Source organism: Fukomys damarensis, unplaced genomic scaffold (genome assembly GCF_012274545.1).
Source record: "Fukomys damarensis isolate Sample0158 unplaced genomic scaffold, DMR_v1.0_HiC HiC_scaffold_16, whole genome shotgun sequence".
In the NCBI taxonomy this organism is placed as follows: domain Eukaryota; kingdom Metazoa; phylum Chordata; class Mammalia; order Rodentia; family Bathyergidae; genus Fukomys; species Fukomys damarensis.
Window position 1 is genome coordinate 23,229,259 of NW_022900928.1, and position 9,525 is coordinate 23,238,783.

Sequence of the window (9,525 nt, forward strand, 5' to 3'; positions counted from 1 at the left end):
TCCATTTACAGTTGGAACTCTATGGATCTTACATCCAAACATTCAACTATCTGTGGACTGTTGCATTATGTAGTTAGACCTATGATGAATGTGCTATACTGAATATAAACTTTTTCTTGTTGTTATTCTCTATGCAATATAGTATAATTCCAATTCACATAAAATTTATATCAAGTATTAAAAATAATACAGAGACTAGTTAAAGTGCGTAGGAGAGTGTGCAAAGTTTATATGACAGTACCAGGTTATTTTATATAAGGAACTTGAGCATCTGCACATTTTGGTATCTATGGAATCCTGGAAGAAATCACCATGGTTACCAATGGGTGACTGTACTTAGATGTTTAGCATAAGAACTATGTCTTACTTGAGGAAGAGGCTGTTTTTCTGACCTGCGCTTTACTCCCACAAAAGTAAATGAGTTTCTTCTGTAGACTGAGCCAATAGAGCCATGCCTGTGAGTCCAGGTGTCTTCTTGCCTCACAGCTGCAGAGACAATGGTGTCCTCGACTGTCAGAAGTACTGGTGGCTTAAGAGAAGCTGGAGGAACCATAGACACAATGTAGCCAATTCATATCAGCTAGAATATATTTCTGAGGTCCTCAGGTTACTGTTCATCCTTTTTCCTGTAGGGAGTGAATACTACCTTGCCTAGTGCCATCAACTTTACTTTCTTAGCTAAATGGACCACCCAGCTCAAAAGCTAATAAACATGTTATACTGAACACTGAGGCTTATTCTTCCTCTTTCAGAATGATGGTTTGAGCAGTATGCTTAAATGATTTTGAGAAAAATTCTTCTGACTTTCAATTTTTTCATCAAATCTGGATTTTTACTCAGAAGTCAGGTTTTGCTTCCTGGATGTGCTACTGTCTGCTGTTTAAACTGGGAAGATGATTTAACTCTTGGTATTTCAGTTTTATGTCTCATAAACAAGGATAAATAATGATTTTACTATTTTATTTTTATTCAATTATATTTATGAAAACAGCAACTACAATCACTTAATATCTTTGTTCCTTTTCCTCCTTTATGGCATTATCTTTCCTTATCTCCCATTTTCTCTCTTTCATTTTCTGATTCTCTTTTCTTCTTCCCTTTCTTCCTTCCTCTGTTCCTTTCTTCCTCTCTTCTTTCCTTCTCTTTTAGTTTTTACAATAAAAATTGATTATTTCAAGATGTAAAATAAGATGTTTTGATGCAGATATATGGAGTGAACTGAACAGCACAGTGGAGCTAATTAATGGCTGCATCTTTTCACACAGCTACTATGCTGTTTTGTAAAAACAATTATTATCTAATATTGTAGCAAATTTAAAGCACACGGTACCTCTCATGCTGATCTATAGAGTTTGCTCATCCTTCCTAACTGAAACTGCACCCCTTGACCAACATCTCCCCATATCCCTCATTCTCCATCCCTTAGTAATGACTATTTATTCTCTGCTTTTGTGAATTTGACTTTTTAAAATTTGTTGCATAAAACATGTCTGTGCAACATTTTTTTTCTGTGTAGGGCTTATTTCATCTTTTATTTAGACCCAGTTCCTTTGGTCCTTCCCAACTTCGCTGTGCTTCCAATGCTGAAAAAGGGCTTTAATAATATACTGTCTTGAGAAATGGGTCAGTGCCCAGGGCCCAGGAGCTCAACAAGGACACTAACTCCTGTGAACAGTAGGGAGGAAAGACCTGTGTGAGACACACAACACTCTGTTGCATCCTACAGCCAGAAGCAGCAGCAGTACAGCCTTCTGAGGTTGGTAAGGTGGGCCCTGGAAAAGTATGAGGAAGAGACACTGAGGAGTGAGCGGGGAGTGTAGAAGCACAGTATGGAAAGGAGACAGAACTCCTTCAATACTGCCTGGTGTAGTAGATACTGACCCTGCCAAGGTATTTAGATCCTGGCTCAAGGAGCACTGACCCTACACAGAGATCCCTGGCAGTGCTGAAACTCAGCCTCCTGCAGCTTGTAGACTCAAAATTTCACAGGCTTAGACTTTCACCCTCATCATGGCCATGAGGAGAAGGCTTTCTGGTGTCTGAGTCACAGCCTTTCTGCCTTAGTGTAAATTCTTCCATTTAGGCAAGGCCATTGCTCCTTCTTCTAGGTAATCAGACCTGGGCTGAATTCTCAACTGTCATTTTGGTTGGTGCAAGTCCTTTCTGATCTTTCCAGACCATCAGCGGCTCATGGGAGAGGCCATGCTATCTCTTCACTGATGCTGGTACTGAGGAGTCATTATGGTCACCCTTTGTAGATGCCAGTTTGTGAGAATGACCTCAGGAAGTTGGAGTAAGGAAGATTTAAAAAAATACTCCAGATATCCCACAGTTCTCAGATCAGGAGGCCTCAAAAGTGTGTGTGTGTGTGTGTGTGTGTGTATGAGAGAGAGAGCGAGAGAGAGACAGAGAGAGAGAGAGAGAGAGAGGGAGAGAGAGAGAGAGAGAGAGATCACAGCTATTAAGGAATTTAAAAGATCAGGGAATTTAAAAGAGACTGTAAAACAAAGCTATGGAAGAATAAACCAGTGCAGTCAGAGGCTTGAGAAAGACACATTTCTTCCCTGTATTCGTTAAACAATAGGAGAAATTCTTGACGCTGTTTCCCGCTCTTTCTCAGTCTTTCTGATCTCACACTTTCTTAAGGCGTCCCAGATGTATGCTCTCTTCTTTTTGCAGATGTAACCTGTTTCCATTAGGACAATTAAGAATTTCCTTTCCCCATCTGTAATTTCACTTCACTCATCGACTGTTATCTGAATGTTTGTGTTGCCACAAAACTCGTATGTTGAAATTCTATCTTCACGCCCTTTCCTTTGGAGCAGGGGGCAGCAAGGCTTCCCTTGCGGCTTTGGCCAAAATTAAGGCTGGGACCTTCTCGGCAAGGTGGAGCCGCGGAAACAGCGGGACGACCTGAAGGTGGCGCCGTCGCAGGTGCGAGTCGCCAAGGTGGCTGCAAGCTCTCCAAGTTCTGAGTAGTTGGCAAATCTCTCGCTGGTGTTCTCACCTTTATTAAACGGACGCTGACAGAACAGCTCAGGAAATTCTGCAAGGGCAAGAACAAACCCATGGACCTGCACCCCAGGAAGATGCGAGCCATGCGCTGCCAGCTCAGCAAGCAGGAGGACAAGCTGAAGACCAGGAAGCAGCAGCAGCAGGAGGAGCGCACGTACCCTTCTTCGCCAGGCCGAGGGCAAGGCCATGAGGTGGTGATAATAAAACTCAAACTCTCACCACGGGTTAGGCCATGGGGTTTTGGAAGGAGGACAGGTCTGAGGGTTGACGCTTGGAATTAGTGCCCTTATAACAGAAACCACAGAGACCGTACAAGGAGTGCGAGGACCATGCAAGAAGGCGCCTCTGTGAACCAGAAAATTGGCTCTAGCCGGACTTCAAATCTTCTGGCTCCCGAATCCGAGATTTCCCAGTCTCTAAAGCTGAGCAACATAAATATTTGTGGTTTATAAGCTACTGTCTGTAATATTTTGCTACAGCAATCCAAGCGGACAAGGCACCTTGCATTTTGCATTTTCAAATGTTCCGTGGCTCCCCGTGCACATGATACCAAATCTTAGGTGAACCTCTGAGGATTCTCACAGGCTGCTACTGCTTACCTCACGCACTGGCTCCTGAGTCTCTACTCTCTATTCCCTTGTCAAAGAACTTGTCATCTTCCAGCTCCTACTGCTTCACCATTAATCATTACTTAACATTTACCTATGCAGGCCTTCCTGTTTCTATTACTGTAGAGAAAAAGTAACCCACCATCTTATGTCTTCTCTTTTTTACGTCCTTCTCTGATGCTGCTAGCTTGCTGTGTCCATTGACCTAATAGGACTTCATGAAATGATAGCTCTTTCCCCTCCACTGGCACCCACAGTTAAGTATCATTTGTTCTATTTCATAAATGAGAACACTGGCTCCATAGAGTTGAAATTACTTTCAATTTCAGTGGAGAATCACATGGTGAATATGAGCCAGAACTGGAATTTACTTGTCTGAGGAGAATGCTTAAGCCACATTACACTACTGCATTCATCTGTACTTTATTTTTTCCCATCATTTCATGATCACCATTATGAGAACCAAACTAATTTGTTTGAATTTGTTTTTAAGTTGCTTTTCTCTATTAATGAAGCTCTCAGAAGATAACCGGTTTTGCTTAGTCTATATTATATACTAGGATATTTGGCATTAAACCAGGTCCCTAGAAAGAATTGACCATTTTCTCGCTTGCTTAAATCAACCATAGTCACTCTGAGAGCCATATTTCAGCTTATTGTAAAGGAGAACTGTTTATAAAATGGGATCTACATTTTCTGTCTTATCTCTCATAATGGTGACCAGGAGGGTGACATTGGCCCCCATGGCCAGGAGGAAGAGGAGGCTGAGGGCATGACTGAACTAGCAGAGGCTGGCACAAAGAAGAGATGTAGATAAATGTCCCCATTCCCTATGCCAGCCCTGTAGTGACCTTTCAGTTGCATTTATTTTTACGTATTTTATTATACACAGCAAATATAGTGAATCTTCATTTTTGTTTGGTAAGAATAGACATAACTAACAATTACTTTTTTCTTCTATTTGTTAGATCCTCTTATTTGTGGGATTCCTAACCTCCAGGTATAACAAGTTTAAGTGGAGAATGATAAATTCTACATAGCTGCTTGTGAGCAATAGGCATCATCAAACAAGTCAAAAGTTGCATCTCTTGATGACAGTAACGTGAGGGTGATGGGGTCCACCTTTCAGGTCGTACCAATCCCTTTTTCATTTTTGTTTTCCATCTTGCACACAGATACTCATTTTCTACCACCATTATTCTTTTTTTTTTTTCATTTAGTTTTCCCCTGGATTTTTACTGGGTACTAGGATCCTAAACGTGAGTCAGAGACTATCCTTACTCTCAAGGAAATAAACTCTGACCACCCTGGGGGACGATGAGTAAGAATAAAAGCAAATGATCTGAGCAATGATAGGGCTATGCACAAATAATTATGAGGAGTTAGGCAAGGGCTGACCAACTCTGAAGCACAGTCCAGAAAAAAGAGTTATAAATGAAGAAAGTGGCACCCTCACGAACAGTAAACACAAAGTTTCTTACATTTCCCTCTCCTTGTCTTATCAGAGAGAGCCTATAGCACGCTGCAGCTTAACAAAAGGTGGAAGCCAGGTACTTCTGGACTCCTTCAGATCATGGCATCTTGCCTAAATCTGTCTTCTGGACAAAAGTCTCTCTTAAGGTACTATTTTGTAGGCAGAAACCATTTTTCAACAAGTGTTTTAAGAACTGTTCTCTTTCTTCATCAGGATCGCCAATATAACCTAGAGATATGTAGTTATTTTTGGAACCCTTAACATTTGCTGGGAACTGTGCTCAAATATTTTGGGGCTTTATCCTATTTAATCACTCTCCGTCATGGTATGTTTAACTGTCACTTTACAAACTAGGGAAGCGACACCTTGTGATCTAATTCTTTAGCACACCTTCTATTCTGTTTAAATCCAGTTTAAACAGAAGGCTGGATAGAATTAATTTCCAGAGCTCTTCTGGACCTCATAAATACTTCCATGAAAAAGTATTTGTTCCATCAACTTTATACGAAAGGAAGCAGAATTCTTCTGTGAGATAATTAATAGTTTAAAGAATGGAATCTGTTAGCAGAGAAATAGTTTTGGATTGTGGACAGGGTATCAAAGGAGGAAGTGGTAATAAAACTGTGGATGCAGAACTATTTGATATCTTCACACTTGCAGAAATGTACTTTTTTGGAGAAGTTCAAATAGTGAATTTGTGTCCAGTGCTGGCTTTCTTACTGTCCAAGTGCATCTCCAGACCTGTCAGTGGGCTCCTCTCACCCTCTCCTCATCAGGACAGCCTCGTAGCAATGTTGGCTCCTTTCATTGTGTTGGGGGGACCCACATTCCTACTGGGGCTCCTCTCTTCACTCCTCCTGTCTTCTGCTTCCCCAGGAGAGTCTGCCAGCCAGGTCTCTCCCACCTGCTATTCATAAGAGTTTTGGAAGACATCTCAATTTCTTTTCTCTTTTCTCACTATTAATGGAATATATTAGTAAAAATGTTGGCAAATTCAGAATGAATTTTATGGATATTGTCTTACTGGTGGCTCACTGTACTATGAAATAAGTTGACCATTTATCAATTTATCATCAACCTGGGAAAGCTTTCTGAGATTGTGTATTTTTTCCTACAGTTTAACTGTTAGGCTTCAAATGTGGAAGAAATGAAGGTCTAAATAATTTCTCCAGGTTCAGTGAAAATATGAATTCAGTATGCCTGTTATGTGTCACTACAGGGATCCATCTGTACATTATTATTTGACTTTTTAAAAATGTTTTTAGGTTGTCTGCGCTCACTCTTTCTAAGACCTAAGAATGTTTTCCAGCATCTGGACTTTTTCATTTTCTTCCAGTTGAAACTCTGACTCTTGTTTCCTACTGCTCACATGATCCAATTACCTCCTTAATCCATTTTTTAAAAATCACTTTTCCTATTGTTTTCCTAGATTTTACCCGTAAGGGCCAGCATCCTAGGTGTTTAATAAAGATTGTAAAACTATTTCCATAGTCAAATCCTTTGATTTACTTTTCTATTCCAAACTTCATACCCATCACCCTCAAACTCAGCTTCTTTTCTTTAGTACTTTTGCATTGTGCTTGATGGAGTGGTCTGTAATAAATGAGAGATCTTAAGGATGTTCTTAAAACAATAACTTATAGAAAGGGTGAAGAGGTATACAGTCAAATTATTCACCTTGATTCCCCTCCATGTGGGGCAAGAGGATTATGGTGGAGGGAAAAACAATCAAAGTAAATTATGCACATGTACAAATCTGCCAAAATGAAGCCTACTTATATATATTATTAATGTGGAATAACAAAATATTTGCAGCAAAAATAATAGCCTGCAGAAAATTATTTCTAGTCTTGAGTTGGTAATTTAAGAATTTTCTCTATGCCCTGGACATTATGTTCATAAAACTTTGCCTTTTCTTTTCCTCTTTAAGTATTCACTTGTAAATTTGAAGGATACTAATAGATCAGCTAAGCCCATAATGTGTTACAATTGGCCCAAACTACTAGCTTTGCTTATACCCGTGACATGTGCAGCTGCTTTTGTCTAATTCCAGACATCCGCTTACTCACTCATTCAAGTTTTGTCATTTATTTTTTCCTCATATTCTGATCATATTCTTTGCAAATTTTTTGAATTTAGCCTTTATGAAACACAGCCCTAAATTTCATTGCAACCAGGAAATTTTCTTCTCCAGGTATCATAAAGTATTCATGAAAAGAATGAAATTTTCAGCTTGAAAATATAGAGAATATTGAAATGACCTTTGCAGGGCACAGCCAAATTGAAGATCTGGTATTTCTTCTATGAGTATACATTCGAGAGGAAGAAATGTACCTGTGGGTTTTTTTTGTTTGTTTCTTTGTTTGTTTTGTTTTTTGTCTCTTGAAGAAATTTGGGAAAACTATTTTTAGCACTAAGTTGAAGTTTCTGAAGATGACATAAGAGGGTTATTTTACCTTTCCTCCCTTTCATATAATCTTCCTTTTTCCTTCCTATTTATCTAGTAGCGTTCTTGCATATCCTTCAGTAATAACTAATTCAACAAGCATTGAATAACCTGCTCAGTCCAAGAAGTAAAGTATCTGAGAACAAATTTGTTCATTGTCTCCTGTCTTCTATTAGTCTTGGTTTGCATTCACAGGGTGACAGTGGCAGCACAAGGGCTGAAGACTAGCAAGGGTCAAATTTTTCTAGTTCCAGTCAGGGACAGAATGAGGAACCTGAAGGTCAACATTCAAAGCAAAAACATCTTTTTCCTAGGCTTCGTGATAGAGCCTGAGAAGCCTTTCTTTAAGAAATGGAAGGGTTGTTGGTATCACCTAGATTTATAAAATTCACACTTCTCGGTAAGACATCTACATTTTCAGTCAAATTTCAAACATTATTTATTCTACCCAGAGAGTGGTAGCTCATTGCTCTTCTGGGCATGATGTTCTGTTTTGGGCAGAAGTAGCTTTTAATCATTTGTTAGATTGTACCAAAATCTTCTGAAATAGTTTTGTTTTTACCCCACTGTCAGCCATCTGTGGTCTTTGTCTTGAACTTCTGAGGTTATACAAACAATTTAATTTTTATCTCATGATTCAAATATTTTAAAGGCAAATCTTTGTCCTAAAGCATCTACATTTCTTTATGAATATCCCAAAACTCCAACCTTTCATAACCGGGCTCCAGATGGTGCACTTTGGAGCTCTCCCTCTGTACGTTCACCTCCTCCAGACAAACCCCAGCTTCTCTGCATTTCTGGGGCCACCTAGTACCCAGAGGAGGAGAAGAGGGAGGAGGCCACAGAGCACAGGCTCTCACACACTCATCCCAGCCTGAGATGGATATGCTCTCCACGAAGGCCTTTTTAGACTACTCAGCAGTACTGACTCGGGAAAGGGAAACACAGGTCCAGACCTGAGACAGACCTCCTGTCTTCTCGCTAATCCCAGGACAGCTGCCCTCAGCACTGCCTTCCTGAAAAAGTGATGCATGGGGTCTGGGTCCATGGCACAGGATCTCTGGTTAGTTCCAGAAGTATCTGTGAGCCTCAGGGACCCTGTGCTCTGAGAACCTCTCATTCCTACTTTTCTGGGCACAAAAGGCCCTGCTGGAACAATTGGCTAGGCAGATGTAGGAAGAAAATTATTTTCTTTCTTCCTGAAAGGAAGCTCCTTTAGTAATCCAGACCTATATTGACTGTTGGTGTCCTTCAGGAAGAGAGCCATTCTCCTGGGTACAGAGCTCTTACATACACAGCCACTCACGTACATGTTCATTTACATGTGCACACTTAGTACCTTCCACAGATTCGACAAACACACTTAGACATTCCTTTTCTTTTTTTTTTTTTTGTACCGGGGATCAAACTCAAACTCGGGTCCTTGCGCTTGCGAAGCAGGCCACCGCTGAGCTAAATCCCTGGCCCACACTTAGGCATTCTTGGGAATTTCTTGCACTCACTGATCAGATGGGTATGGCCCATACAATTAAATGAATCATTGTTAATATACATAAATTTTAGCATGGCATTATAATGATTAAATGGAGGGGGAAATTGAACAAAATCTTACCGAGAAAATTTTAGTATATGCTGCTGCGTTGGTCAATTTTCTACTGCTGGAACAAAATACCTGACATACAGAACTTTAAGAAGGAAATGTTCATTTTGGCTCACAATTTGGGAGTCTTTACTCCATGGTCAATTGACACCAAGGCAAAAATATCATGGTGGAAGAGCACTGCAGACAAACACTGCCCATATAGTGGTAACCTGGAAGTAGAGAGCATTTGAAAGAGATCTAAAGAGAGAAAGATACTGGGCCTGGGGTTTACCTCAGTGATGCTGCCACCTGCAGAGCAAGGTCCTGCGTTTGATCCCTTGTAGGATGAGAGAGAGAGAGAGAGAGAGAGAGAGAGAGAGAGAGAGAGAGAGAGAGAGAG